Source organism: Gossypium hirsutum, chromosome D13 (genome assembly GCF_007990345.1).
Source record: "Gossypium hirsutum isolate 1008001.06 chromosome D13, Gossypium_hirsutum_v2.1, whole genome shotgun sequence".
Classification (NCBI taxonomy): domain Eukaryota; kingdom Viridiplantae; phylum Streptophyta; class Magnoliopsida; order Malvales; family Malvaceae; genus Gossypium; species Gossypium hirsutum.
Genome location: NC_053449.1, coordinates 59542511 through 59551941, shown reverse-complemented (window position 1 = coordinate 59551941; position 9431 = coordinate 59542511).

The following is a 9431-nucleotide window of genomic DNA, read 5'->3' as shown; positions in this document are numbered from 1 at the left end:
TGCCCAAACCGATGTCAACTGTCTGTCAATGTCGATATTATTTTATGACCCCGCAGACGGAAACAATCAAACGCGTGTTACATTGGAATAATGACAATTTTCACCCTTAACCTTTTCAGAAATAATCAAATTAGCCCTTTTTCCTTTTTTCCGCTTTATTTAACCTTCAAACTAATATCTTTTGTCAAATTAGTCAAAAATTAATGAAAAAATTAACGCTAACTTGTTGATTTGGATTTTACATGGCAATTTACATGTTGATTTGGATGTCACATGGCAATTTACATGTATTAATTGCTGATGTGACACTATATGTCACATTAATAAATATTTTAAAAATAAAGAAATTGAAAAAAATTATTTTAAAATATTAAAAGTTATATAAATTAAAAAATATTAAAATATAACAAATAGCATAAATGTTAAAAAAACAAAAATTATACAAAAAAATTTAGAAAAATTTATAAAAATTCTAAAAAGTAGAAATAAACAGTGTTTTTAAACAGTTAAGAACAAGCAAATGAAAAAGGCAGGATTAATTTTTATTTTAAATTCTTTATAATTTTTACAATTTTTTATTTTTAATTAATTGACACATCAGCAACTGCACATGTGGCCAGCCATGTGGCATCCACATCAGCAGGTTAACGGCACTGTTAATTTTTACACCAATTATGGTTAATTTGACAAAAAAAAATAGTAGTTTGAGGGGTAAATGAAGCTAAAAGAAGAAAGATGGCTAAATTGATTATTTCCAAAAAGATTAAGGGCGAAAAATGCTATTATGCCTTTTACATTTATGATCATTTCCAATTGTTAGACATTGATCATTTTAGGTATTAAATTTTTTTTAAGAGTTAACTTTTCCGTTGACTAAATTTTCATAAAATTTTACTTTTGGCATTAAAAATAAAAAACTTACATTTTAGGCATTTTCGTTAACAAACGTTTTTATTTAGACACCCACAATTAATTTAATTTTCATTTTAGTTATTTAGCTTTAGAAGTTTCCATTTTAGTCACTCATTTTATCATTTTAATTTCTTTTTTTAAAATTGATTTTCTTGTGTTTTACAAAGAACTACTTGGATTTCTATAAGGAAAAACTTAGGCCACTAAGGCCCCCTTTGGATTCTAACGCACTATGGTGTGTTGATAAATTTCCCCTTTATTTTCAATCGGACTGCACTCGGATTGGACTGGACATCCTTTGGAACATTTTGCTTCCAGCACAGTGAGGAGCTTCTACTGCACTGGACAGCCTTAAGCTGACTGGTGGTTAAAGCTCCAGCTGGGGCAGTAGACATTTGGGAAGACAATAATACCCATACTTGGCTTGGCTGATGCAAAATACTCAGGCGTATGTATATAAACACACACATTTATAGAAGCAGTATATGAACGAACATTGATATTTTATACATGTTATGTTAGACATAAGTGAGAAAACACCCTATATTTTAATCCAATCAACAGCAGTAAATACATAACCATTGATGTTTATAAACAAAGGAAAGAAATTGAAAAACCCAGTAGGTAAATCGTCAACATAGCTGATGAGCATTTTGAGTTTGCTGCCACCTTCAGAAACAAAACAAGAGAAAAAACGAACCTTGGTATGAGGCCAAAGTTGATCAGGAGACACATGGATTGTGCAACCTTCTTTACCCGATTCCCACTCCACAACATGGTGCTTGCTAAGACACCTGATCCAAAGCAAAACCAGAAACAATCCTACTGCCTCAATTTGAAGAAGCAACCGTAAATGGGAATGGGAAATGGGAAGAGGGGAATCGATGGAAGAGGGGAAATGGGAGGAGGGCACGGTGGAAGAGGGGAAATGGGAATGGGAATGGGAAATGGGAGGAGGGCAGGGAGGAGGGCAGGGAGGAGGGCACGGTGGAAGAGGGGAAATGGGAATGGGAAATGGGAGGAGGGCACGGTGGAAGAGGGGAATCGATGGAAAAGGGAAGATGGGGATGGGGATGGGGAAATTGCATTGTATTTTTGTATTTTAAAAATAAAAAATATATGTAATGTATTTTAAAAATAAAGAAATATATGTAGTGTATTTTAAAAATAAAAAATATTTGTAGTGTATTTTAAAAATAAAAAAAATATGTAGTGTATTTTAAAAATAAAAAATATATGTATTGTATTTTGTTTATTCGAATTACTTGAAGCATGAAGATCCAATATTTTTCTTGATTCGCATACTAATTTTGAACTTAAATCATGATAATAAAAAATTATGGGATTTGTGAAACAAATTAGGGAAACATTTCTTGTGAAGATATAGAACAACCCCAAATGTACAGAGAACTTGAACCAGTTGAATCAAAGACTCTAGTGTATTTTAAAAATAAAAATGGCCAATATTAAGAGATATTCCAAGTTATTCATTCGACAAGCAAGTTTTAATAGTTATTGCAACAATGGTTTTGCATAATTACATTCAAAGACATGCTTGGTCAAATGATGAGGATTTTCGAGAATTTGAGAATATACTGGACATGCCAGTCTCTTCAAGCCAGTTTGACAAAGATGAATTGAGTTCTTCTAACAGAGAAAGTGACCTTGAAATCACAATGTTAAGGGAAACAATTGCATCTAGTTTAATGAATCAATATTTGTAAACACATTTTGTATCATAACCTAATTTCTAGTAATAATGAAACTTGTTATGTCTTATGTTACTATATTTTTTATTAAAAATCATCCGTTTAGATACTTCAAAATTTGATCCAAGTATAATGTTATTATTTGTGAAAATAATATTTATCATTGTTATAAAAAATATTTAATTATAACTATAAAAAATTAAAAATAATTATCATTTTATCTAATAAATAATTTAAATTAATTATATAATTCATTAAAATATTAGAAGATACATTTTAATATTTTATTAAATAAATTTGCATATTTTAATAATTTTAAAAAAGTAAAATAATTTAAATAACTTATATTATATATCAATTCTAATTTGATGTCCTTAATAGTCATTTTTCATTCTCACCTCACCGCTACAACTGCGTTTGAATCCAAACACACACTCCACCATTGTTTCTAATCTCACCGCTACAGTAACTAAACTCACCGCCACCGCTGTTTTTAACCTTACCGGAGGTAAACACACCGCCCATCCAAACTAGCCCTAAAATGAGTTTAAAATAACATTGTCTAACCCAAATTAATAACAAGTGGCCAAAATGAAAATAGTTGTTAATCATGGTGTCCAAAATTTAAATTTCTTATTTTCAGTGCTCAAAATGAAAACCTATGAAAATTGAGTGACTAAATGTGTAGTTTACCCAATCTTTTAATTAGTTTTAAATTTATTTAACAATTCAAGTATAATAAGAAATTTTCAATCATATACAAATTCTATCACACGCATATACATGTGTGGAAATGATAGATTTAGAAAACAGTTGTGATTTAAAAATAATATACAACATACAAAGGAACGTATGGTTTGAAACTAATTAATCATAATAACAATAAAATATGTACAATATTAAAGCAAAATAATATTTTAAAATATGAGTAAAACGAAATTTAAACACATAAATACATCAGATAAATATATAATTCACCGGCAAAAAATCATTAAAAATTATTTTAAATTATAAAAAAATTTAAAATATAAAAATTAGTAAAAAATTATTTAGAAAATTTTAAAATTTATTTAAAAAATATAAAAATATACAAAGAAATTAAAAAGGTTTTATATAAATAGATATGTTATTATATATTATAGATTTTGATAGTTGTTATATATTATAAATTTTGATACCCGTTAAAAATGTTGTTATATATTATAGATTTGGTAGTTAAAAAAAAGTCATGTCATGTAAGCAAATCATTTTAAAAATAAAAAAAATTATAAAAGTCCTCAAAAATTATAAAAAAATCCATAAAAATTATAAAATTATTTTTTTGGAAATAAAAATATATAATTATTTAAGAATAAGTTTTGAAAAATCATTGATCCATCATTGACCACCCGTTAACCAGTCAAAATATCATTAAAATTGTTTAAAATTATAAAAGAATATTTAAAAATGAAAAAAAATAAAAATTAGCAAAGTATTTCAAAAATTAAAAGTATTTTTAATCAAATATATAACAACATATCTATTTAAATAACAATATTTTTATAACAATTATCAAAATCTGTAATATATAACAACATTCTTATTGATACAAAAATCTATAATATATATATATATAACAACATATCCATTTGAATAACTAAAATCTATATTATGTAATTGTCACGGGTCGTAGTTCAAAGTGTATGACCATCATACTAAATGTATCCCATGGAGGTCTATCGTTTATATAGGGCTCATTTGGCATACAAGAACAGACTCATTTTAAAGAGTTGTTGGAGAAGCCTATCACATTGAAGCTTGAGTGGCCCAATGATGAAAATATGACAACATAAGTTACCTTGGTAATTAGGGAAATTAACCTTAGAAGATTGAAGGGAATCATATATTATTCTTTTTTGAATGAATTCAATCAGTTTTTCTTCCACATACTCTCCATTTTTCTTTACTTTTATTTTCTTTTCTATCTTGAATTCTATTGTTTCTCCTCCAAGTATCGAGCCTTATTGCTCAAGCCAGTAGCTGAACTTGATTGCATTTTGTTCTAACACCAACAAAAGATAAACTTCATTACTTGAATAAGAAAAAAATGCCATATACATAAGTAGTTCAATTACATTGGTAAAAAAACAAAACTTGCTTGTGCAAGTGTCCAAGCTATTAAATCAGCTAAGTACATGATTAATCTTTAGCTTAACAAAACAAAAAAAGATTACAACCAAACTAACAAAAGTCAACTATTACAAAAGCTCTACAATCGAATTACACCATGGGCATTTGCATGTTGCTGCTGTGTTGCTTGGTCACTTAAATGCTGTTGTTGTGTTGCCACCTTTCAACAATTAATCATGCAGTTGTATCAACTTCAGCTTGTAATCAAAACTTCTGGTTTTTTCTTTTCTTTGCTTGAATTTCAATCATAGTTACAGCTGTGGGTTCAACAATGTAACACCCCCAACTCGTATCCCTTGCCGGAATCGGATTACGGAGCATTACCGGAGATTACAAATCAAACAGACAGAAATCTCAAACATTTTATATCATCAAAACAAGTCATCAAATCATCATTTTAATCCAAATTATAAACTCTCCAAAATAGATCTTATAACTTCATTTACAATCAAACCACAAAATAACTAATATTTAGACACTCTAGGTACATGCCGACACAAAGAAATAAACATCACCATATTTGAGTTCGGGATCATTGTTGGATGCTGAATCAGCGATCAAACTTAAGTACTTAACCTGCGCAAGGAAAACAAAACCGTACGCTGAGTAAAAACTCAGTGGTATTTCTATAATTTGAATATTTAAAACCATACGATACTCAATTATCACCACTTGCTATATATAATAGCTTTCCACATTCAATTCATGAGTATATAACTCGTGTATTCCATGTATTTACAACGTATTTAATATTTTATTTTCAATTCACTATCGTTTTTCACATTCTATTTTCATATTCTTGTTCTTAGCCCAATGTAGATTTTATAGAACACACCGGATATACGGAACAAATACAGAGGTGCATTATTATGCACTAATGAACAGAGAACACTGAAGTGCTATACAGAGAGCACATATGTGCCAAACGGAGAGCACTGACGTGCTAATAATCAGAGAACGCGCTAAGGTTCCCTAATGGCATGCCACTAATATCCCAGTAGTTCTAAATTTAGTCTACTTGGGCATTAAAACTGAATTTTATACATATAAAAAATAATCCAATTATCATATTTGCACAATTTCACATTTACACATATATATTCATAATATATATATTCCAATTTAATTCAACCAATATAATTTCATCACATACCAAAACAATCCATTTCAATTATAAAACACAATAATTCTCACCTCAATCACTTACCATAACATTTAATCAAAATACAACAATTAATAATTAGATTCAGATTATAGAAATACAAACCAGGAATTCCAAGCTATTCCTCGTCAACTATATTTTTCCCCCTTTGTGTCGAGATTTTCGGTACGACGCTAGCAATGAAATTAAAACAATTAAAAATCATCAATACAACACCATTCAATCTCACATTAAATATTTTAATTTTTACTCAATATTTGCCTAAATTCCAATTTAGTCCCTGAACCGAGACTAACTTTTATTCTCAAAACTAATTTCATATTTTCATTCCATTCCTACTGTAAACTAATTTAACTCTCTAATTTCACCATAAATCCTTAATTTCGAAATTCTCTCAAATTTAGTCTCTACTATTCAAAACTTATGTTTTACTCTACAAATCAACCCTTTACTAACTTCTAACTTGAAATTCAATCAATTTAACCCCTAATTCTTCAATTAATTCAACATGAACAACATCTAAAAATTTACTAACTTTCAAAATTTCAACTTAAATCAAGTAGTATTTTGTTCTAGGATTCTAAAAAAATCAAAATTACAAGAAAAAAGGGACTAAATTAACTTACCAAATGAGCTTGGAACTTCAAAACCCCAATTTTCCCTTTTCTTTCTTTCCTCTCTGTTTCGTTTTAAGCTTTATGTTTCCTTTGTTCTTTTTATTTCGTTTCTTTATTATATAATATAATATAATATATAATATATATACTTAACTTTTAAGTAATATTATTTTAATATTATAATATATTTTAACTTTAGATTTTTAAATAAAAATATCTACTTATGCGGCCTCAACTTTAGAAAAAGACATAATTCCTATTTGGTCATTTTAACTTTTCTTTAATCTATAATTAAAGTTTTATCTCTATTGCAATTTAATTCTTTTTCAAAATTAACCTCAATTTAGACAAATTCACTTAATTAAAACTTAATTAACTATACAACTAACTTCGTAAATTATTTATGATAAATATTTACGAGTCCAATTTACCGAAATGGAGTCTCAGGAATTTTTTTTTCAATTTTATCCTTTTTAATCAATTAACTATCGAAACGTTAAAATTTCTTAACGAAACTTTAATACTACCCTAATGACACTCCGTAAATATTTATAAAAATATTTACGGCTCAATTTATAATATCGATGTCTCGATACCTCGTTTTCGACTCAATTTACCTAATAATTTTTTTTAAATCACAAAATTCACTAATTAAAAAATATTTTTAAAATCACGCTTAACTTATAATTATTAATTAATAAATTTTTCTAACTTTTTCATCGAATTTAGTTATCTCAAATCACTGTTCTGACACTACTGAAAATTGGGTTATTACAAACAACTTGTTCCAATATTCAATATCTATATTTGCTTGAAATTTTCTTTTCTTTTACATAAAAAGTTTCTGAAATGCATAAATTGTCAGTCATCGAGGTTCCACTTGGGTTATCGATGCATCGTTGACAGAAAAAACGTTTTTCCTCCCAATGTCTATACTTCCCTTCCTTTCATCTCTTGTAATTGAATATGCAGGCTGCTTAGGTACAGAGATTGCAACACTGCTTTCATTCTTGAGAATTGCAAAAATGTCCACCATTGACGGTCTATCTGCAGGATTTTCCTGCACACATAGTAGTGCCAATTGCATACATCTAATGAGCTTACATGACAAAGATGAATCATCCAGTGATGCATCGAAAAACTCTGCCCCTCGACCTTGTTTCCATAATTCATATGCCTGGATATCGTTCAAACATTATACATTTTCCAATATTTGTACTACAAAAAAGGGGGAAAAGAGGCGTCTCAAAGTTACTTACTGTTGGAGCTAAGTGCAACAAATAGCAAGGTTCAACAAAAAGCTTGCCGAGCAAGAATCGAGACTTGCGGCAGAAACAAAGAAGAAAAATGAAATAAATTTTAAGCAAAGCTAAAATAGAGAGTATATGGATGAAATCTTGATTGAATTCATTCATTTTTTTTAAAATGGCATAAAGCCTATTTATACAAGCTTACAACTTGACAACTTAGTTGGAATACAACTAAGTTTCATCATTACATCCACTTAAAATAAATCACCACCTACTACCACTAACAAACTTAGTTGGAATACAACTAAGTTTCATCATTACATCCACTTAAAATAAATCACCACCTACTACCACTAACAAACTTAGTTGGAATACAACTAAGTTACATCATTACATCCAAATAATAATAATAATAATAATAAAACATGTGATTGCTACATGCTAACCATTGCTTCAATACTCCTCCTTGGTTTGCATGGAGCAAACACCTAGCTTCCTTCTTAGACATTCGAACCTTGTGACATTAAGGGCTTTAGTCAAAATGTCTGCAAGTTGATCCTCAGAATTACAATGGATCAGCTTCACTTCCTGAGCTTGCTCCATTTCTCGAACAACATGCAACTTGATGCTGAAATGCTTTGTTCTTCCATGGAACACTGGATTTTTAGCAATTGCAACTGAAGATTGGTTGTCACAGAAGATCTCAGTAGCTTCCTTTTGATGCACTTTCAAATCAGCTAAGATTTTCCTTAGCCAAATGGCTTGGTTGACAGCACTTGCAGCTGCCACATATTCTGCTTCAGCAGTAGATTGAGCCACCAGACTTTGCTTCTTCGAGCTCCAGCAAAACATGGCTGAACCAAGGTTGAAAGCATACCCTGAGGTGCTTTTTATGTCATCTATCGAGCCAGCCCAGTCGCTATCAGTGTAGCCAACCAGCTTCAGATTTCCTTCCTTGCTGTACCTTAAACCATAGCTCAAAGTGCCTTTGACATATCTAAGCACTCTCTTAGCAGCTTGTAAATGCTTTTTATTGCAACAATGCAAGAACCTTGAGAGCAATCCTACAGCATACATTATGTCTGGTCTAGTGGCAGTTAAATATAACAGACAACCAACTAGACTTCTGTAGGTTGTTTCACAAACCTTCTCAAAATCACCTTGGCTCGATAGTTTAACCTTCTCAAAATCACCTTGGCTCGATAGTTTTTCTCCAACAGCAACAGGTGTTTTAGTTGCTTTACTGTTTTGCATGGAGAACTTGGTCAGAATCTTTGTGGCAAAGTTTCTCTGACTTAGAAATATCCCATTTTGTGCTTGAGTCACCTCCATTCCAAGGAAATAAGACATTTCCCCTAGATCAGACATTTCAAATACTTCTTGCACCTTGGTCTTGAAATCGACCAGCACTGCTCGATCTCCTCCTGTCACCAGCAGGTCATCAACATATAGGGATACAATGAGCTGTGTTTGTGTCCCTTGCTTCTTGACATACAGTGTTGGCTCACTCTTGCTTCGATCGAATCCCAAATTAGTCAAGTAGCCATCGATTCTGCTGTACCAGGCCCTTGGAGCCTGTTTTAAGCCATATAGGGCCTTCTTCAGTTTGTAG